At 40.1% G+C, this 22,931-nt stretch overlaps 1 protein-coding gene across 11 annotated transcripts in view; it reads left to right on the top strand.

The window, feature by feature from the left end:
• Nucleotides 1-22,931, top strand: part of DLG2 (discs large MAGUK scaffold protein 2) — a 1,818,644-nt gene that overhangs the window by 1,438,728 nt on the left and 356,985 nt on the right. Inside the window, exon 1 of one of the 11 annotated variants that reach the window (XM_020993666.2) lies at nucleotides 4,700-4,797. The exons of the other annotated variants lie outside the window; for them this stretch is intronic. The gene's annotated coding sequence lies outside the window, so the exon portion shown is untranslated. Of the gene's footprint in view, nucleotides 1-4,699; nucleotides 4,798-22,931 lie in introns of those variants that run through there. 11 annotated transcript variants of the gene reach the window in all.

Raw genomic sequence — 22,931 nt, 5'->3', positions numbered from 1 at the left:
GCCCAGGACATAGATAATGAGGTAGGGCGGCAGTATAGATAGTCCAGTGGGTACGAATGTCTTTATGACCCAGTACAAAGCCAGTTCAAACTAATAATTCATTCAGGTGCTGTTTGTAACTGCACTAGGGAAAGAGATAAGGGTCTTGCTGGGGCCTACTCATGAGTAATTGCTAAGCACAGTGTCCTTGGGCTAGTGAGAAACTGTCAGGGACAGTGTTTCTGAGGCTAGGGAGAAATTGGGGTCCAAGTGCAAGCACCCAAACATAAGCACCCAAGCACCCCGTCAGTGGTGTAACAGGAGCAGTTAACCACTCTATACTTTAGTTTCCCTCTGGAGTAGAGGAAAACCTGGGTTCAAATTCCACCTGTGACACTGACAAGTATGGACAGGCCACTACACTTTATTTTACCTTAGTTTCCTCTTCTGCAAAATGGGGGTATAATGGCAATGTTCTTAGCTCATAGGATTGTTCTGAGGCAGAAAGAAGATAATGTATGCAAAGTGCTTTGAAAACTTTCAGGCATTATGAAAATGTCAGTTGTCATTAATATCTATAAAATGGATTGAATCAGGGCTTTGAAAAAATGTACAATGTATTATATGAATGTGAGCTATTATTTTAACTACTACCCCTTATATTTCAGAGTTGTGGGGAAGAAATATTCTTACCTTTCAATCCTGCTTCTACTCTATCAGCCTCCCTGCCCCAACCTCCCCAGAGCACAAGACTTCTAGGGTCCAGGGCCTGGCAATGTACCCTCCCCCCAAATTACCTGACTTTATTACATCATATTTCATATTCCCTGAGCCTTATTTTCAGCTAGCTAAAGAAAAATTCTATAAATTAATTCATACTAAGCTGATAATGACTTATGCCATCCTAATGTATTAGCCTCACTCTCTTCCTCCACCCTTAGTAAGCATTTGCATTTAAAAAGAAAAGGCCTTCTAGTGGTGAAATTTTAGCAATTATGGGACTAACGGGTATGAGGAATATTTCTCATGCCAGTAACCTTTCTAATTAGAGAGTTGCATACTTTTCAGGCCATCCCCATACTAAGGGAGAGAGTCAAACACTCAGATTTTTTTTTTTAAAGTTCTTGGAAGGCTATTCTCTTTTGCTGTGCACCTGTCCTTTTGCTAAGATTGTTAGTTACCCACAGAGTAATCCTTATTGGAATCAAATATTTGACCTAGAAGGGATTCTTAAAAGATTACCTAGGCTAAAACCCTGCTAAGTGACAAGGTGAATAGAATACTAGGCCTGGAGTCCAGAAGACCTGAGTTCAAATCCAGCCTCAGATACTTACCAGCTGTTTGGCCCTGGGCAAATTATTTAACCTCTCTTTGCCTCTGCGCTATATAAATGCTTATATTGCCTCCTTTCTCTTTCTAGAAGGTGAAACTGAGCCCAGGATTGGTGGCACAGCCAAAGTCTTCAAACTCTTAGTCATATGCTTGTGATTTGGTGACTCTTTTTTGGACAGTTTATAAAGATTTGTTTTGACTCCTTTAAAGATCTCTCATCTCATTAAGCCTGAACATAGAACTTAGCTAGCTTTCCCTAGAAGAAACTGGAATTTCTTCTAGAAAACCTATAATCCCCATTGATATTCATTGACATTTTTGAAGTTTACCACTTAAAGGCACTCAAAAGGAAACACCAAGGAGAGGGTCCCAAGCAAACTCAACTGTTAATAGTCAGCGGGTTTAGCCTGGAGTTCTGCTGGATCTCCAAACACTGTGTCCTGCTTTGAGAGTATGTGGGAAGAGAAGGACCTGATTGAGAAGAATGTACTGGCCTGGAAGTCAGGAAATCTGTGTTTCATTCTGTTGCAAACTAGCTTCATGACCTTGTGACAATTACACATCTCTTTCTTTGCTCTTTGTTGCCTCATCTGTAAAATGAAAGGCATGAACTAGATGGTCTCTAAGTTGCCTTCTAACTCAAATGTTCTCTTTTCCTTCCTTCCTTCCTTCTTTTCAAATGAAAGGCATGAACTAGATGGTCTCTAAGTTGCCTTCTAACTCAAATGTTCTCTTTTCCTTCCTTCCTTCCTTCTTTTCTTCCCTCCTTTCCTTTCTTCTTTTCCTTCCTTTTTCCCTCTTTCCTTCCTTTTCTTTCTGCCTTCCTTCCTTCCTTTTTATAGCTAGAAGGGACTTTTAAAATCATCTTAAATAACTCTCTTGTTTTATAAATCGGGAAACTGAAGTCCAATGAGGTTATGATTTGCCAAGGTCACAGAGCCAGTAGGTAGAGGTTAGCCTGGTTGGTTAACTGAGTCTCCATATTGGCCGAATAATTGTGCTCCAATACCACAGACTGTTCTCTTTATCTCACCTATCTGTATCACAAGGGTGTGTCAATGGTCATAAAAGGATTAGAGAGTAAGTGGAGGTCTATCCCAACCGTTGGAAAAAGATCTAAGTGTGTATAGCCCACACTTTGCAATATTATTTGTATAGGCAGCACAGCATCATTATTTATCAAATTTATAAGCCAGCAAGACACAGAAACAGATGTTTTCAGATTCACCATCCTCCCACTAGTAATAGAAAACATGTAGTAAGAGCTACTTCTTAAAGGACATGGGTAGCAGCAGCAACTGAATTTCTTGGAGGCTCAGCATAATTCCTACCAAACAGCAAGTCTAACTGTTGGTGGCCTCAGTCATGTTACATCATATCATCCTCATTGATTTTTAGCTCATCTTTGCAAAGACAAAGGGGCAGCCAAGTGTGGGCCCTGTGTTTTTAGGTATAGACATTGTAATCAGCTGCTGTAATAGCTATAATCAATTAGTCAGCTTCCACGCTGTTTTTTTCTCCACCTGAACTAATTTCACAGTTGTTTCTCTGCTCATTCCCCATGTGTTATTAGCTAACCATATCAAGAAACCTCCAGAGAACCTTCATAGAACCATAGAATGTTAGATTGGAAGGGATCTGAAAACAGAGAATGTTCAGGAAAACATTAAATATTGGCCCCCAAAAGATTTTAGAACATAGAATGTAAGAGCTGAAAGGGGCCTTAGACAATAGAATGTTAGAGCTAGAAGAAATGTTAGATCATAGAATGTTCAAGACTGAAAGTGACCTTGGAACATTGACTGTCAGAGGTAGAACCTTACAACATAGAATGTATGGGTTAGAAATGAACCCTACATCGAAATGTTAGAGCTGAAAAGGGCCTTAATGGTAGAATGTAGAATATTATAGCTGAAAGAGGCTTTGGAGTTCATTTAGTCCAGGGATGGGGAATCTGTGGCCTTAAGGCCATATGTGGCCTTCTAGGTCCTCAAGTACAACCCTTAGCCTAATCCTGTCATTTAAAAGATGAGGAAGCTGAGTCCCTGAGGTAGGAAGTGACTGGCTCAAAGTAACACTAACTGTAAGTAACAGAATTCAAATTCAATTTCAGTACTTTTAAGTCCAAATCCAATTTGTTTTAAACTACACCACCACCCTCTCTCTCCTTCCAGTCTGGCCTCTCAACACCAACGCACTAATCTCTTGGTTCCCAGTCAGGCAGGATCTGCCAGTTCCCATTCCCTCACTTCCACCCCTTTAAGCTTTTCCAATCATTGACAAAGCAGTAACCTTTGCCAGAGTTAACTTTGTGCAAGTAATTGCTATTAGTTTTCCTATATAACTTAGTGTTTCTAACAAATCTGAGAAGCAAAGAATACTTGAAGAGCTTGTGATACAGTATTTACCAGGATTTCAGTCAGAGATTTTTGGAGTTTCCATTTTCTGCTTTTCAGATCATGTGAAGTCAAATGCACTGCTCAGGCAGAGATAGAGATTAAGAAAAAGAAATAGTTGATGGAAAGGAAACTTTGGAGCCAGGAAGGCCTAGGTCCAAGTTTTACCCTATATAAACCTGCTGTGTGGCCCTGGGAAAGTGGTCATTTAACTTCTCACCTGTTGTTCAATACAACTCATCATGACCCCTTTTGGGGTTTTCTTGGCAGAGATCCTGGAGTGTTTTGCCACTTCCTTCTCCGACTCACTTTATAGATGAGGAAACTGAGGCAAACATGGTTAAATGACTTGCCAGGGTCACACAGCTAGTAAGTGTCTGAGGTAACATTTGAACTTGGGTCTTCCTGACTCCAAAACCTGTGCTCTATCCATTAAGCCACTTAGCTTCTGGAATTAGTATACCTGAAAGTTGAATCAGTATTCATTAAGCTTCTCGGGTACACAGCTCTGTGCTAAGCCCTGTGGGGGGATAAACAAGAAAAACAAAAGATTTAGTGTGAATTCCAGACAGATGTTGTTGTAGTGCTTTAATGTTTATAAAGAACTTTATATATTTTATCTCACTTGATTGTTGTACACCTTTTTAGGAGCAGTGGGAAGTGGTACAAGTAGTTTATTATTGTCCTCATTTTATAGATAAGGAAATTTACACTTGAGGAAATGAAATGATTTGCCCACAATCACACAAATGATGCCAGAGGCAGCATTTGAACTCAGGTCTCTCCTGGTAACCAGTCAATTGCACTTTCTATTCTGACCCCAAATCCCCAATCTTAGCAACTCAGATTGAAAAGGGAGTTTAAAGACTGGTTAATTGTACATGGATCTGCCAAGGTCCCTGCCCCTAAGGAGTTTGTAGCTAATTGGAGCGATGAGAGTGACAAGCATGGAAACATTTGAAAAACAAGACAAGGAAGTGCATGGGCAAGTAGCAAATCAAGTAATACACGCTTTACGGGATTGGGGACCGGAGAAGGGAAAGAGAGAAGCAAGGAGTGGAGCGTGGCAGAAAGAGCCCTGAACATTAGGGTAAGCAGCCCCAGTTTTGAATCCAGACTTAGATGCTCCTTCTGTGACCGTGGGTAAGCCCCATCGCCTCTCTGGACTACAGCATCCACAGCCCTGAAATAAGGACCTTGGACTACAGGACTTCTAAAGGCCCTTTAGCTCTGAAATTCTATGATCCTGTGATTTTTGTAAGGGGAAATTTTAGGATATTAAGGCTTCATGGAGAAGTAGTGGTTTTAACTGCCTCTTGAAGAAAGTCGAGGCAGAGAGGAGCCCATAGAGCATTCCAAATCGGAGAAATATTAGGAACAAAGGTGGACAAGTTGATTAAACTAAAGCTTGGGGCATATCTTACGTTTGGAAAAGATTCCAGAGTTCACAGGATCATCTGATTGGATATTCAGAGGGGAAGGGACCTTAGAGGATTTTATTTGCTTTGTGTTTTTCTTGCAACTTTTAAAAAATTTTGAACTTAATCACCTGCAAACACAAATATTTCAAGTTGCAAAGAAAAATGGAGAAGAGGATTGTACAAAAAAATTGTGAACTTCTGTTATATAATTTTTAAAAAGGAAATATGTGTGTATGTATGTATATGTATGCAAGGTAATAACAAAATGGCTCTAGTTTTGTCCCCTTCTATGCTTTTTTTTTCCCCTGTCCATTTAAAAAGAAATGCACTTACCTGCAGTCCCTTGTATTTGTGTGCAAGTGCAAGACAGGGAAGTCTTAGCTGGATAATTATGTGTGTATGTGTGTTGGGTGTGGTGTTTTAGCCTTATGCAGTTTCCACAAGAGCAAGTGTATATTGGTGCCAGCTTGGACTAGCCAATTGCTAAATTTTCAGGGTGAGCATCTACTACTGGGAAATCTGCACATTGGGGATTGATTTATTGTTTTATTAATTTTCTAGACTTAAGAAAGTGATTAAACTTAAAAATGTGTTATGCATCCTTTTTTAAGGAGATCCCCCAGTTAGATTTTTTAAAACATTAACTACCACCCTCCCCCCTACTAACCTGTCTCCTCTGCCACTCCAAGTAGAAGCCTTGCCTTGTAACAAAGAAGTATAGTCAAGCAAAACAAATGAACATATTGGCCGCATCTGAGAATGAATGTCTGCTTTTCCACCTCAAGTTCATCACTTCTCAGGAAAGAGATGGGAGGTTCCTTCCATCCTCAGCTTTTTACAGTCATTATTGGTCTGGTCACAGCTCTTCTTAAAGTTCTGAGGTCTTTCAAATTTGTTTTCCCTCATCTTACTTATTATTATGGTCATTACATAAATTGTTCTCCTCATTTCACTCTGTAGCAGCCCCTACAAGTTTGTTTTGTTTTGTTTTTCCCATATTCTCTGATTTTCAGAGTGGTTTTTTCTTATGGTGCTTTAAATTCCATTACATTCATCCTCCATTGTTTGTTCAACTATTTACCATTGATGGGCACTTGTTTGTTTCCAGTTCTTTGATGCAACAATATGTACTACTATAAATATCTCTGTGCATATAGGCCCTTTTCTGCTCTCCTTGACGTCCTGGAGGTACATGCCTAATAGTTATATTCCTGGGTCAAAAACTATGTATTTTTTGGTGACTTTTTGCAACTCTCCATCTTACAGATAAGGAAAATGGGGCCCGGGAAGGCTAAGTAACTTAGCCAAGGTCACACTGTTAAGCAACAAAGTTTTCATTGTTTTTCAGTCATGTCTGACTTTCCATGACCTCATTTAGGGTTTTCTTGGTAGAGACACTGGAGTGGTTTGCCATTTATTTCTCCAGCTCATTTTGTAGGTGAGGAACTGAGGCAAACAGGATTAAGTGACTTGCCCAGGGTGGCCAAGCTATCAAGGGTCTAAAGCTGGATTTGAACTCAAATGAGCATCAAAAGCCATCCTTGAACCCAGGGCCTCCTTAGACTCCAGAACCAACCTCTGTCCCGCTGTCTTCTCAAGGAGAACGTTGAAAATATAATTTGAGGGGTATCTAGGTGGTGCAGTGAATAGAGCACCAACCCTTGAGTCAGGAGGACCCGAGTTCAAATCTGGCCTTAGACACTCGACATTACTGGCTGTACAAACCTGGGCAAGTCACAACCCCAATTGCCTCACAGAAAAAAAAAAAAAAGAAAAAGATAATTTGGAGCAACTGACATTTTCTTTAAAGTGGAGGGATGAAATTTGTGTGTAGATAAAAAAATCACAATGCAGGAATTTCAAAGGATTATCAACTTAGAACTGATAGGACTTTAGGAAATATCTAGTCCAAATCCCTCATTTTATAGATAAGGAAACTAAGATGAGAAGTCATTTTACGGAGAGGAAATTGAGACTTAGAAAAGATAAGTGACTTATTTACAGTCATACACAGTAAGTAGTAAGGGCTAGGATTCCAACCCAGGCCACCTAACTCTTAAGTTCACTGCTTTGAAACTACATGAGAACTGCAAATATTTATCTAATACCTTTTATGTACAATCACTGTCGTGATCTCTGTGGGGTTGCAGGGATGAATTTAACATTGAGACCTGAGCTCAGAAGCTAAAATCTAGTTGATAGAGCATATGTGACAATTAAATTGGCAAGTTCAGTTGTATATGGTTGGATGTTTTAGACAGTTATGTACAGGAATGTGCTGGTAAATGTTTAACAACCAGTTCTCCAGAGGAAAATAAAATAAGATATGCACAGGACACACATTAACATTTTGTCCATTATTTTCTTAAGTCTAAACAATGAGCCAAACAAAGAAATCAACCCATGGTTTGTAGTGTTTCTCAATTTTGGAGAAATAAAAGTTCACATTGAAAATTGAACAATTGACTGGCCCAGGTATATCCCTAGTTGTATCTAAACTACAAGCCCTATTCCATGTAACCGAAAGTGAATCAAGTGATTTCCCTACTTTTCAGTTCTACCTTCTGAAAAATGAAAATAATTCTAGCCAGTAATCTGTCTTACTAAAACAATTAAATTGTACTTAGCCCTGCCTACAATTTAAAGCCCTCCTCAAAATAGCATTTCCAGTCTTATTTCATCATACTTCTTTTCATGAATTCTTTTTTTTAATAGTTTTTTTGTTTGTTTTTGGTTAGGCAATGGGGTTAAGTGACTTGCCCAGGGTCACACAGCTAGTAAGTGTTATGTGTCTGAGATTGGATTTGAACTCAGGTCCTCCTGAATCTAGGGCCAATGCTCTATCCTATCACCTAGCTGCCCCCATGAATTCTTTATTGTAGTCAAACTGGCCCATTGGCTGTTGCCCATGGATGACACTGGCAACCCAACTCCACGGATTTGAACAGTCTTTCCCTCTTGCCTTTAACATTCTAACAACTCACCTCCACCTCTTAAAACCACTAGGTTCATTGGAAAGAATAGCTCAAGTGCTACCCTCCTTTCTTGACCCTTCCCATTATTAGCTGTCCCTTGTATTTGAAATTATTTTGTACATACTTTTAACTTACTTCCAATCCAATCTGATCCAATCCAATAAACATTTATTAAGCTCCTACTACATGCCAGGCACTGTGCTAAGTTCTAGGGATACAATTAATTAGAAGAAAGATAGTCCCTGCCTGCATAATCTAATGGGGGGAGAGCAGGGGATATCCAGTACAAGGGCTTCCTACTTCATGGAGTTGAACCTAGGCAGAGAAGCAGATGCAGAGTTGAATGAGACAAAGTCCAGTTTCTGCCTTTGATAAAGGAAGAAGGCATTGGGAAGAGTTTGGTCCTCCACTTATCTATTTACAAATTATTACTTTCCCCACCCCAACCCCCCACCAAATAAAACGTATAATAGGAATTTAAGAACTTGTTGACATTCTGAGATTTGCAATTCAGAAGGCCAAGAGTTCTCTCCTAGAGCCCATCCTGGGAGCTTTGAAAGAAGGACATTCCATCTTGGCATATCTGTCACCTTTTTGAAATCTGGTTGAGCATGGTACATGAGTGCAAAACCACAAGGGGCAATTGTTTTGGGAAGACTCAACCCCTTCTAGACTTACGGACTCCTCTCATGTGTGGAGTACAGATACTGCATAAGAAGGCACAGAGTCAAGGTTTGAAGCCTCTGGATAATCTTAAATAGACAATCAAGGACCATGGATAAAACCATTCTACTTAAATAATTAAGAGGAGCAGAGAATAGAGACCAATCTAGCCCAAACCAAGGATAGCACAAAGAGAAAACTAGAGAGGCACAAATACATTCTGTAACATTCAGCTGAGGAACATTAGGGCTCTTACAGAGTCAGTTCAGAAGAAACTAAGGGCTGCAGTCCTGGTTTCTCTCAATTTTTCCCCCCATAGAAGACTGCGTATTCTTCTTTCAAAATGCCCAAATGTGACCCAAGTGTTCCTTTGGGTTCCAAGAGCATGATAGTCCAAATCTCTGTCAGGGCTAGGAGGGAATCCTTGGCCCTCTGAACTATATATCCTAGATGGCCGGTCAGTTCTCAAAACTCTGTGACAAATGTGAGCTCCTTGAGGGTCCAAGCCATTATGTTCTTGTGTTTTCGTGGTCTAGCACAGCATCTTGCAGCATGGTACATACTTTGAAATGTGTTTAATTCTGTTAGTTAAGCATTTTATGCTCCCCACAGGGCACAAAGGTATCTTGGCTATAAGTTGAAAATGCACTGCAGTTGAGTACTTAACCAACAATTTATTTTTATCCTCTGCTTGCTATAAAATTTCCAGGAGGGGCACTGGAGTTCATACTGTAGAAATTTAAAACTCAGCAATCAGTGGTGTCCCCCATGATATAGCTAAGCATGCTGGGATGCAGGAAGGTTAAATGATGTGGCCCAGGGCTCAGGGTGACTCACTGTGCAGAAATACAGGGCTCTTTTCAGGCCTCGGTTTTAATGACTCCTCTCTCTTCCTGGCACTTTGTGCTGCTCTCCCCTAGGACCAAACTATAGATTTATTGATTATATGGCATTCTAGGGCAGTAGGAATGTGTGTGAAAATGAGTATTTATCACTTAACTTCTATGAAGCTTTGTCTAAAGGTACCTTCTGCCAGAAAACTCACATTTCTGTAGTGCTTTTAAATTTTACTAAGTTCTTTCTCCTACAGTAATTCTGTAAGAGAGGGAGTAGGTTCTTACGGTGGATGAATGAAGGAGTATTTATTTATTTATTAGGCACCTACTGGGTGTAAAGGCACAGTTCTAAGCAATGGGGTGTACAAATAGAAGAATGAAGTGCATACTAATATGCACCCTGAAGGTGCATAGTAATGGGGGAGACGATACACATTGGGTAGTGATTTCTAGTAATGTTGCTATTCTGTTATTTCAGTCATGTCTCACTCTTTGTGACCTCATTTGGAATTTTCTTGGCAAACATACTGGAGTGATTTGCCATTTCCTTCTCCAGCTTATTTTATAGATGAGGAAACCGAGGTAACGAGGGCTAAGTGACTTGCCTAGGATCACACCTAACATCTGGGACCGGATTTGAACTAGGTCTTCCTGACTCCTAGCCCAATGCTCTATCCAGTGCACCATCACTGGTCTCCAGGAAAGGGAGTACTAGAATGACAAGGATGGTGAATGGAGCACTAGAACAGTTGATTGTCATTCCCTTTCCAGATGCAGTGGTAATGTCGATTTTATCACTATTTCTTAGCAACATAGCAGCTGGCAAGGTATTTGGAATAGAAAGCTTGTAAGGGGGCAGCTGAATGTAGTGAGTTAAGTGAATTTATCTATACTCACTCATTATTTGGACAGCTCAGTCCCAGGTGGAATTTTAAAGTAAAGTGGATTAATTTGGGGTAAAGGGAGAAATGGTTTCTGTTGGTCTTGTCAGAAAAGTGGACATACCCTAGGCTGAATAGGGATTATAGAGGTAAAGTACAAGACATAAAGTCATGATTTAGAGCTGGAAGGGGTCTGAGAGCCCATCTAAACCACTCCTTTTCATTTTACCTCTTGGAGGAAACTGAGACAATGAGGTTAAGTGACTTGCCCTAGTACACATAGGAAAGGATCAGAGGCGGTCTCTTATTAGCACTGCACAGATGATTGTGCCCACTTTCCAGATGAGGCAACTGAAGTTCAGGGATGATGTGACTTGCCCAAGGCCCTCTTACAGCAGAGATCTGAATACAAGCTGTCCTGATTATAAGTTCGGGAGTCTTTCCACTCTACCACATCGCCTGTGAGTATATTAGGGATAGGAAAGTGCTGGATTTGACTTTTTTAGGTCCCTCAGGATAATTTTGTGTTTTTATAGTTTTGTTTTTTACATCCTACCTACCCCCTTACTTCAAAGATTGGTCCAGGTGCCACCTCCTTTCTTATGTCCCAGAGAGTTAATGGACAGCAGTAGATTTGGAATCAGGAGACCTATGCTTTTTTTCTGACTCTGAAACCTACATCCATGCCCTAGAGAACCATCTAAAAGAACTGAACATGTGCCCTCTAGGGAAGAAAAGGCTTTTAGGGGAACAGGATATCTGTCTTCAAATGTCTGATGAGCTATTACCCGGAAGATGTATTTCACTTGTTCTACTTGGATAGAAGTAATAAACAGAAGTTGCGAAGAGGTGTATTTAGGACCGACATAGGAAAAACTTCGCATGGATTAGAGAGCTACCTAAAATGGGGATGAACTTCCCTGGAAGAGCAGCGGGCTTCTCCTCCCTGGAGGTCCTTATGCCATGTGACCACTTATCTTTCCTGTTGTTTATTGACTGACTGATGATGGAAATGATTGCTATATTAGTGAGAATTGGACTGAGTGACCTCCAAGGTTCCTTCTAATCTGAGATTCTAAGAATCTCCTTTCTTTTATTATAATGGCAAAAGGTGATGATCATCTTTCAATTCTTTTGTAAATGGAAATAGTTTTTCTGGGTATTATTCCCTTGTCTTTCCCTACACACCCAGAATCCTCTTTTGGTATAGATCTTTCACTCACTTAGTCATTAAAGATTTGTATGCGTCTTAATTTGTTTGAATTCCTATTTGTGCCATATTTATCTGTGCCTGACATTCCTTATACTTTCCCTTCCTCCCATCTCCAGTAGATTATAAATTCCTTGAGATTAGGTTTTCTTTGTTTGTTTGTTTGTTTGTTTGTTTTTGTTTGTTTCTTTCTTTCTTTCTTTCTTTCTTTCTTTCTTTCTTTCTTTCTTTCTTTCTTTCTTTCTTTCACTACCAAAGTACCTATCACTGGGCATATATAATATGTAGTATAGTATATATTATGTATAGTAGAAAACTGATAAATGCTTGCTAGATTAAAATGAAAGAATAAATGAATGAGTGACCAAAATTATGCCATGAAATAGAATGAGAACAAGATTTGGTGTGAGAAGAAGGACTACATCATCCTTCACCCAATTCAGCAAACTCCAGTAGCTGCCCATTACCTCCAAAATCAAATGTAAAATCCTCTGGCTTTTAAAGCCATTCACAACTTGGCCACCTCCTAACATTCCAATCTTCTTACAATTTATTCCCCTCCACATACTCTCAAATCCAGTGTTAATGGCATCCTTGCTGTTCTTCAAGCAAGACTGGCTGTCCCCTGTACCTGGATCTCTCTTAATCTCTTCTCTGCCTCCGTTGCCCTGGCTTTCTTGAAGTCCCAACTAAAACATCATCTTCTAAATGAATCACTTCTTATCCCCTTTAATGCTCCTGCCTTCTCTCTGTGATTATCTCCAATTCATCCTGCATGTACCTTGCTTGTACATTTATTTGCATTCCCTCCCCCCCTTTTCTTTGTATCCCCAGTGCTTAGTATAGCTTCTGGCACATAGTAGGCACTTAATAAATGTTTTTTGACTTGCTTTGACTGGAGGTAATTCTTGGCTCTTTACCTCACTAATCATCATTTTTGTCATGTTGATAAGTACTCGAGTACTTTTAAAGTCCCTGCCAACCCTAAAAATAAAATCCCTTTAGCCTAGAAAATAAGTACGAAAGCAGCTTACTAAGGCCTATTCATTGTTGGAGCCTTACACCCTTTAGGCATTGGAACAGTTGACCCATGTTCAGTCATTTCAGTCACATCCTACTCTTTCTGACCCCATTTGGTTTGTTGTTGTTGTTGTTGTTGGGGTTTGTTTTTTTGTCTTTTTTTTGTTGTTGCTTTGCAAAGATACTGAAATGGTTTGCCATTCCCTTCTCCAGCTCATTTTACATATGAGGAAACTGAGGCAAACAGGGTTATGTGACTTGCCTTTTGTCACATAGCCAGTAAGTCTTTGAAGTCAGATTTGAACTCAGGAAGATGTCTTCCTGATTCCAAGCCCCTTACTCTATTTCACCACCTAGCTGCCCTGGAACAGGTAATCATAGCTAATTAAAATTTCAGAGTAGTAGAATAAGTATTTCCCTTCTGAAATCCATTGTTCTAGGAACAGAAAAGAGTGCTTAAAGAGTGAATGGATGAAAAATAAAAATAAGCATTGTGCTAAGCTATCCAGGATGAAGACTCAAAAGTAAGATAAAGCCCTCAAGGTGCTTGTATTCAAATAGCAGAGGACAGGCTTGTCCAGAGAAGATTTTGCTTTCTCTCCAAAATCCCAGGGATAGAGAGTGGAGTCCTTGGGAGTTATAAGGAGCTACTGGAGTTCATTTAAAAATGGCAGGATTGACTTAATTCCTTTTCCTGGAGCAGGGAAAGAGATGATGCTTGGAGTGAGATTAGCTAGAAGAGATGGGAGAGCTGGGTATGATAGACCATGGGATGATTTCACCAGAGGAGGCACTTGGGCATGAGGTCCAGATCTGAAGGGTTAAGCCCCAGCACACCATATTCTCTGCTCTGGAAGGACAGTGGTAGAGTGAGTGGCAGGCTTCACTATCGAGAATCCTTCAGTAGGAAGGTCAGAGAGGAAGGAGATGGCACTCATCTCTAGTAAGAACTCTTGTTCCCTCCTTTTACTTCCCTCCTTTAGTTTTTCCTCCTCTCCACACCAAAGATGTTTACTTTTTTTTCCTCTTGTTCCCCAACTTGCTTCTCTTTCTTTTTTTCCTTCTCTTCTCTTCTTTCTCCCTGCTTCCCTTGTGTAAGCTTCTTGAAGACAATGGCTTTGGTTTTTGTTTCTGTGTCCCTAGCCCCTAGCATGGTACCTGGCACATAGTAAGCACTTAGTAGTAGTAGTAGTAGTAGTAGTAGTAGTAGGAATAGCTAGGATTTATAGAGCACTTTTATGTTCCAGGTACTGTGCTAAGTGCTTTATAATTATTATCTCATTTGATCCTCTCAACAACCTTGCAAAGTAGGTGCTCTTATTATCCCTATTTTACAGATGAGGAAACTGAGGCAAACAAAGGTCAAGTGACTTGCTGAAGGTCACACATCTATTAAGTGTCTGAGGCTAGATTTGAACTAAGGTTTTCCTTACTCCAGGCCATATGATCTATCTACTATACCACCCCAAATTAATAAATCCTTGTTAATTGACTCTCCTATGAGAGGCATAATAGCCTGAGAGAGCTGGTCTTAGAGTCAGGAGTATCTGAGTTTCCATCCCACCTCTGACATTTACTAGCAGTGCAATCCTGGGCAAGTCACTTCATAAGGTCATACATAGATTTATTGTAGAAGGGACCTCAGAGGCCATCTAGTATATCCTCATCATTTTACAGAGAAGGAAACTGAGGCCCAGGAAAGTTAAATGACTTGCCTACAGTCCTACTGAGAGTAAGCATCAGAGGTAGCCTTTGAAACCCAAGGTCCCCAGGCCTCCAGTGTCAATGCTCTTTCCCTTCAAACATACTTCTCTGAACCTTACTTTTTTTATTTGTAAAGTAGGGGCTAGGGCTGGGGGTTGCCTTTGATGTCTCCTAAGATCCCTTCTAGCTCTAAAATCTATACATCTAGAAGTCCTGACTGACATACTAACCATATGACCACTGACCTTTTAACCTGTCAGTATCCCTATAGCAACTCTGAAACTATAAATAGCCTGTGATTGAATCTGCTTTTGGGAAAGGAGATTCTACACAATCTCCTTACATCAATGTAAAATACACATGGAAATAGTTCTAAATTTCTTAGTGTATTTGTTCCTTATACCATTTTTATGTTCTGTAACATATAACCAATGAGAAATTTTGGAAACAAAGGGTAACAAAGGATATCATCAGGAAATGTATGATAGTAAACATTTATTAAGGCATGTATTCCAGGCACTATGCCATAATAAGAGAAAATAGACTCCTCCAGTGTCAGGGGTTGACAGCGGATAGCCCACGTGTTCCACTGATGTCCTTGTGGTGTCATTAAAAAAACAAGGAAGGCCCCCCAGAACAATTGGATGGACCTCTGGAGATGAGCTTATGGGAGGATGTGGATTCAAGTTAGCCAGAGTGGGTAGGCATGGATGACCTGTTATCTGCATCATTGGAGGGAGAACCATTGTAGTATTGTGAAAATAGGATTTTCACATACATTTTCATTCAAAGGGCAGGTATTGTTGAGTTTGTCTTTGGAATAGGGATTGTACTAGATGATCCCTGACATATCTTCTAATTCTACTTTCTGTGAGTTGCACATTTCATGTTTCTTCAAAAAGAGAACACTAGAATAATGTGCTTTTTTAATGTGGCCCTTAATTGATCTTTATTTTGTTTTGTTTTCTGTATGTCAGTCCTCAGGTTGAAAATATTATCCTCCCCATCAGAACACAGACAGCCACCATCATCTTTGTAGTACAGTGTCCCTATTTTGTACACCATTAAGCAGCTTCATTTCCTCCATATTTATTTTGGTACCATATAAAGATGAAAGTTCTATCAGGATGTCCTTTGAAAAAACATCTGTGTTTCTGGATAAATCTTTTCAGCCTAGCTCATTGTCAGTTACCTTGAAAAATACCATATGCTTTGGTCAAAAAATGATGCAGTCAGATCCCGAGGCATAAAGCCAGCAGTCTAGTTGATTAAGCTATTATGGAATTACAGGCAAGGATATTTACCACAGCGACTGAAGGTGGTGCTGAGACATACTTTTCTAGAGTTTGGTCTGCAGACCAGATAGGTTTATGGACTAGTCCATAATATAAACTGCACCTAAAACATAAATAAATACATCTGGGTTCATGTGTATGAAATGTTTTTGCCACTTCCGATTTAAATCTATGATCAAACCTTGTTTAACTAAATTGGACAGGAAATGATCAATCTTCATAAAGCACAGTTCTGATCTTGGTACTTTATAGTTCTAAAATCTCCAATGGCTCCTCATTACCTGTAAGATAAAGGCCAAACTCCTTAGCTTGACCTTAACTTGAAGATCCTTTATAAACTAGACCTAACCTATAATAACTAACTCACTATACGAATCTGTTGTTGTTGTTGTTGTTATTATTGTTTGGTCGATTAGTTATGTCTAACTCTTTGTGACCCAGTTGGGGTTCCCTTGGAAAAAATACAGGAGTGGTTTGCCATTTCCTTCTCCAGCTCATTTTACAGATGAGGAAACTGAAGCAAAGAGGGTTAAGTGACTTGCCCAGGGTAACATAACTAGTAAGTGTCTGAGGCCAGATTTGAACTGAAAAAAGGAGTCTTCCTAACTCTAGGTCTGGCACTGTATCCACTGTGCCACCTAGTTGCCCCATCTGCTTTCTTATTACTGTCTAAGAACCCTCCATTCAACCCAATTTGGTCTTTTGTTTTTGTTGTTCAGTCATTTTTCAATCATGTCTGACTCTTTATTACTCCATTTGGGGCTTTCTTAGCAAAGATACTGGAGTGGTTTACCATTTCCTTTTCTAGCTCATTTTACAGATGAGGTACTAAGGCAAACAGGGTTAAGTGACTTACCCAGGGTCACAAAGCCAGTAAGTGTCTGAGGCCAGATTTGAACTCAGATCTTTTTTACTCTAGGCCCAGTGCTCTATCCACTCTATCACCTAGCTGGTCTTACTATGCATCAAACATGAGTTGGATTTTCTGTTTCTGCATCTTTACCATTCAACAGCAAAAAAAAAAAAGGGAAAAAAAGACAATATAAAAATACCTATTAAGGGGTATATGGTATGCAGAGCTCTATCCTAGGTACTAACAAGGTATAAAACTTACATAAAAAATGGTCTTTCCTCCATGGAGTTTTCAGTGTGGTAGGAAGAAAAGATTCAAAGGATGGGGTGAAGGACTATAATCTCATTGATGTAAGGAACTCCTAGTGTAGAAACTTACTCCATTGATGCAGATCAGCAACTTCACTGTAATTTATAGTTTTAGAGTTCCCTTGAGCAGACCAGACCATAGGTTAGTTGCTATGCTCTCTCAGCTAGTAGGTTTCAAAGACAAGTCTTAAATCAGAATTACCCTGACTCCAAAGTTGGCCCTTATGATACATGGTATCATATAGCCTTAGAGAAGTGTAAAACAAGGCACTTAAAGGGATCTGGAGAGAAAAGATAGTTACCAACTGAAGGAATCAAGAGAGGCTTTCTGGCTAGAGTAGAAGGAAGGAGGGACAAGAATTTATAAACTCATAGAGTTGGAAGGAACTTTTGTACAAAACAGAAATGGACCAAGCACATTGCTTAGTTTCAAGTCATAAGATATAGCAGTGGAAGGTAACTTAGAGATTGTCTATTCCAACACCCTCATTTTGTAGAGGAGAAAACTAAGTCACCAAGATGAGAAGTGATTTGCCTGAGGTCACTTAGGTAGTAAGTTGGCAAGTGACAGAACCAAGATTCCAACCCATGTCCCCCTAGTAATCAATTCTGTGCTCTTTCCATTCTACCACACTCAAGCTTGGTCCTATAGGTTTCACTGCAGCCTCTGATGTTCACCTATGACCTGTGCTTTTCCCACAAGGGCAGGAGCAGGAAAGATGAGTTCTCATCTTCCTAGGTTACCTCTATTATTCACCCAGCAGTGTCAAATGGAATTGTTTCAAATGCCTTTGGAAGGAAGCAAGGAACATGCAGGAGGCCCTTGCAGCTTGAAAAAATACCTGTGGGTGGTACCTACAACTGGAGGACAGCTAGTGACTCATTTGACGTCAAACCCAAGACAGACGTCATTCAGTGGGCCAGAAAGGTCTCATTTTGTAGTTGATGATGTGGAAGGGGACAAATGAGGGGAAAAATATGAAACTCAAAGGTAATTACTATAAGTAATCATTCAACAATGCTGAACCTCTAATTACCATATTTTTCCCCCTGGCCTGCAATGTCTGGCTATTGTCATTTCTCTTTAGTGTCATTTTTTATTTGTTGAGTTGTCTGTATTCTCCCTCTGAGGAGTCCATATTTTAATTCCTTATCTGTAGCATAGCAGCAGCAGCTGTTCAATGCAGAGTACAGTGGGAGGTGTAGACAGATACTCCTTCACTTGATTTGACTTGACTTGACTTGTTCCTATCCCAAGGGGCCACAAGTTGCTGGCCTGGAAAAGTTACACCAACAGGTACCAGTGAGGCCCTCTGACAGGGTAGCAGAGTTAAAAGCCAAAGGAGTTTTCTTATCTCTCTTAAGCTGGGAGAGCTAGGATGAGAAAGACAAGAATAGTCTGGTAGCAGTGAAGAATGAAGGGACTTCCATCCTGTGGTGGGGGGTGCTTATCCTTATTAACAATAATAGCTTATATTTATATAGTGCTCTAAGGTGTGCAAAGTGCTACATATATTTACGTAACTTATCAACAACCCTTTCAGGTAGATCTATTATTATCCCCATTCTACAGATAAAGAAACAGACTGAAAGAGGATAAGTGACTTACCCAGTGTCGCACAGCTTGTAAGTGTGTAAGGTAGTATTTGAACTCAGATCTTCCTAACTCCAGGTCCATCACTCTGTCTACTGTACCCACTCCAGGATGAATGCCTGGGGTCAACTTAGTATAGCAGAAATAGTGCTCTAATTAGAGTAAAAGATTGTGTGTGTTAACTTTACTGATGATTATCTATGTGACCTCAGGAAAATTTTTTTTTTTCCTCTCTAGGTCTCAGTTTTTACATCTATAAAATGGAGGGGGATGAATGAAATAATTTCTAATGTTCCTACTAACTCTTAATTTGTAACTTTATGAGTTGTACTCCTGTCCTTCCCACTTTTCTTTATGAAACCTTTTTCCTTGTGGCAAGATCCTTCACCTGCAAGCAGAAATAATTACAGGGTACCCTGACAGAGCAGAGTTTTTAAGAAGGGCAAATAAGACCAGCCTTTCCTTAAAGCTGGGAATTTATATATGAAGAAAAGCAATGCAAAATAAGATTGGAAATGTGGGTTGGAGAATCATTTTGGAACCCTTCAAATGCCAGGCAAAGGAGCTTCTATCTTCTCTAGTAGGCAAAGGGGTGCCACTAAAGTTTTTTGAGCAAGGGAGTGGCGTTCTAGGACCTCTGTATTAGGAAGATGATTTTGATGATAGTGTGACGGTTAGATTGGAGAGGGAAGAGAATGAAGGCAAGGAGATCAGTTAAGAAACCAGTACTCACCAATCCAAGGAACCTACCCCCTAGCCAGTGCAGCTAGGGGGTGCAGTGGATAGAGCTCTGAGACCAGAGCCAAGAAGAGCTAAGGAAGATCTCAGATACTTACTAGATTTTTGACCCTTGGCAAGTTTACCCCTTACTTGGTAAGTTAACCTTAACCTCTGTCTGCCTTAATTTCTTTTGCTGAAAAGTGAAGTTAACAATAGTACCTACCTCCCAGGGTTCTTATGAGGATTTCATGAGATAATATTTGTAAAAGCACTTAGCACAGTGCCTAGTACATAATGGGCACTTAATAAATGCCGTTTTCTTCTTTCGCTTCCTTTCTCCCTCCTTACCTTCTTCTCTCCCTCCCTACCTTCTTCTCTCCCTCCCTTCCTCTTTCCTTCCCCCTTTTCTTCCTTCCTTCTTTTCTAACACAGAGAACTTTAGCAGTTGTTTTGGATGCCAGATCTTGTTGTTGGCTCATACGCAGTGGTATGCTAGTGAATGTTCAACAACCAGCTCTCCAAACAAAAAATAAATGTATGCAGAACACTCTTTTAAATTTAAGTTTAAGTTTCATCTACATTATTAACGTTTCTCTGTCACTTTCTTAAATCTAGAGACAGCCAACAAAACAGATATATCTATCCCTAGGTTGTATCATTTGCAGATTTCAGAGATGTGAATTCTTACACCGAAAATATAACAACCAGCTCTCCCAAACGTCTGCTCATGTAGCAATTTCATACCACTAAAAGATATAGGTTTCTTTCTTTCTCTTTTCCCCCCATTATTCAGCTGTAGTTTATTATATTGCAATGACATAGGTGAATTTTTGAATCCAAGTATAGGACTTGAACTCTGTCCCTATTAGGTTGTAAGCTTTTAAATTATTTTTAGATCGTATTTCTGTTGACCAATATATTAGATATCTGCTCCAGATTTCTGTAGACTGTAGGTTTTACAAGCTTACCAATTATGCCTTCATCTAATACATCGATAAAAAGATTAATTGGAGCAGATTTTGTGACAAAACACCACGACATTCCACTGAAGACAACTCTTTTTGTTACTATAATCAATTATTCTCCACTATTTGTATCTGCTTCCTTATCCATTTCTCAGATCCCTAATCTTATTATTATCTAGACTTTGTCTTTCTGTTTTATCCACAGTGATATCAAGAGAGGCTTTGCCTTCACTGAAACTCAGTGATATTGCCGTCTCTTCCCTTATTGCTTTTGAGACATGACATCATAAGATCATATATTTAGAGTTTAGAGAGACTTTTGAGGTCAACAAATCCTTCCCACTCATTTTACAAATGAGAAAACTGAGTTGTAGAGAAGTTTTAAGTGACTCGCCCAGGATCACACAGGTCTTTTGACTCCAAGTCTAGGCCTCTATCTCCTAGGCCATTTTGCCTATTGTGCTTTGATTTAGTGGCTCTCAAACTCTCTCTCTCTCTCTCTCTCTCTCTCTCTCTCTCTCTCTCTCTCTCTCTCTCTCTCTCTCTCTCTCTCTCTCTCTCTCCTCTCTCTCCCTCCCTCCCTCCCTCTCTCTCTCCCTCTCTCCCCCTTTCTCTCTCTGTCTTTCTCTCTGTATACATATATAAATTTTTATATTATAGAATGTGTAGAATTTTTATATTATAAAATATAATATATAGAATATATTAGAATGTAAAATATACATATTTTAACATTATATACATATATATGCATTTTGCTTAAGACATAGTATTCTAGGGTATGGAGAACTGTGGCATTTGTTGTCTTGTTTTTCAGTCGTTTCAGTTATGATCCCATTTGAAGTTTTCTTGGCAAAGATTCTAGAATGGTTTGCTATTTCCTTCTCCAGCTCATTTTATAGATGAAGAAACTAAGGCAAACAGGGTTAAGTGATTTGTCCATGGTCACACAGCTAGTAAGTATCTGAAGACTCGGGTTTTCCTGACTCTAGGCCTTGTGCTCTATAGATGTGCCATTTAGCTGCCCCTGAACACTGAAGTTGGCAACAAAGTAGGATTCCCAGACAGGTGACCATCCAGACCCATTATCCAAGCCTTATGATTTATTCCTCTTGGCCTCTTCTTTCCCATAGCCACCCATCACCCTCTTCTTTCTTTACTTCCCCAGGATTTGCAGCAAAGGAGGTCGTTTAAACCTTTGTAGGTAGAACTGCCCTTGTGACTTTCCTGATACCAAGCCAAGAAGAGCAGGCATCAAACTGCAACTGGGGACTGGGGAAGTGTCAAGGGGTCAAGAGGAGTTGGGTAGCATGCCCTTTGAGAACTGCTGCTTTAGTTACACTTCTGAACCTCGATCAGAATTCTGACACGTAGCCAGCTGCGTGGCTCTGAGCAAGTCTGCAAGGCACTCTAAGCAACCAGGTATAGCAGAATGAGAGGAGGCCTATTCATATCTTGGCATTGCCACCTCAGTTTCTGTGTGACCCCTTCAACCTTCCTAAGTGTCAGGTTTTTCTACTAAAAATGAAGGAGCTGGCTTAGAGGACTCCTAAAGTTCCTTCCAAGTCTAGATCTGTAATCTTAAAATCTAATCCTAAAATCAGATGAGAGGATATTGGTCAAGTGCTTAGGGCAGTGAGTACCTGGCACATGGTAGGTGCTATGGAAGTGCTTATTCCCTTCCTCTTGTTCCCCTTCCCTAAATTCTTAATTAGTTTCTCTCATCTGTAACGTGGGGATTACAATACCTGCACCACCTCACAGGTAGTAGAAAGAATATTGACTTTGGTGCCAGACAGCCTGGATCCCAAGTCTCTGCCCTGTTATTTACAACCCATGTGATACTGGGCATCAGCCCTCTCTGGGCTCAGTTTGCTCAAATGAAGTTTAACTAGATAACTTCTAAGGTCCCTCCTGTTCTGAATCCTAGAATCCTTATAGCACTGGTTTGTTGTGAGGAAAGGGCTTTATAAATGTTAAAATACTGTAGAAATGTGAGTTATTCTTATTCCATTTCTTTCTGAGAAGCAATACGCATAGTGGATAGAGAGTTGGTCTTGGAGCGCGAGGAAGGTATGTGTTCAAATCCTGCTTCTGACATCGATTGGCTGTGTGACCCTGGACAAATCTCCCAACCTTTCAGCATTCTAGGCAACTTTGTAAGATTCTAGCTTCCAAGGATGGGGCTGACTTGCGTTCATTCCCTATGTCAATGAGATCAGAGGTTTCAGCCCTATCTACCCCTTTCATGAAGGAGTTTAAGTGCAGAAATAGACACTTAGTAGTATTTAGTTTTTAAATTAATCCCTTTTGCCCCAGGGTTCCTCAACCTCTGCCCATTGGCCCATCTCAATGGCTGGAGAATGCTGAGTGGAGGAGGGATTCTCGAGGAATTGATTTAGAGAGACAGGCTCACCTACTGGGGCTGAAGTTGTCCCAGAAACTTACGCAGTTACATAAATGTCAGTTTCTCTGTCAAAGACAAAACCTGCAGCTGCTCAAAAGCTAAATGAAAACCACCATTTGCAGCTCAGCCACAGAACACCTTCAGTAATATAAAGAATCTTAGCAATGCCAAGGTGGTTGGTGATGGTAATGAGGGGAGAGAGACAGCATGCCCCTCTTCCAGCCTACGTGATTCCAGTCTTCCCAGTCACCAGGACAGCTGGAGCACATAGTCAGGTTGTACTGAACTTTGCAACACTGTTTGTCACTTGACTGGCAAACAGTTTTGTTTATTTATCTATTTATTTGCAGCCTTAGGGCATAGTCCTCTTTG

The sequence above is a fragment of the Phascolarctos cinereus genome, unplaced genomic scaffold (assembly GCF_003287225.1).
Source record: "Phascolarctos cinereus isolate Bilbo 61053 unplaced genomic scaffold, phaCin_HiC Scaffold_726;HRSCAF=1367, whole genome shotgun sequence".
NCBI lineage: Eukaryota > Metazoa > Chordata > Mammalia > Diprotodontia > Phascolarctidae > Phascolarctos > Phascolarctos cinereus.
Note: the sequence above shows the minus strand (reverse complement) of the source record. Positions and strands in the feature narration are given on the sequence as shown.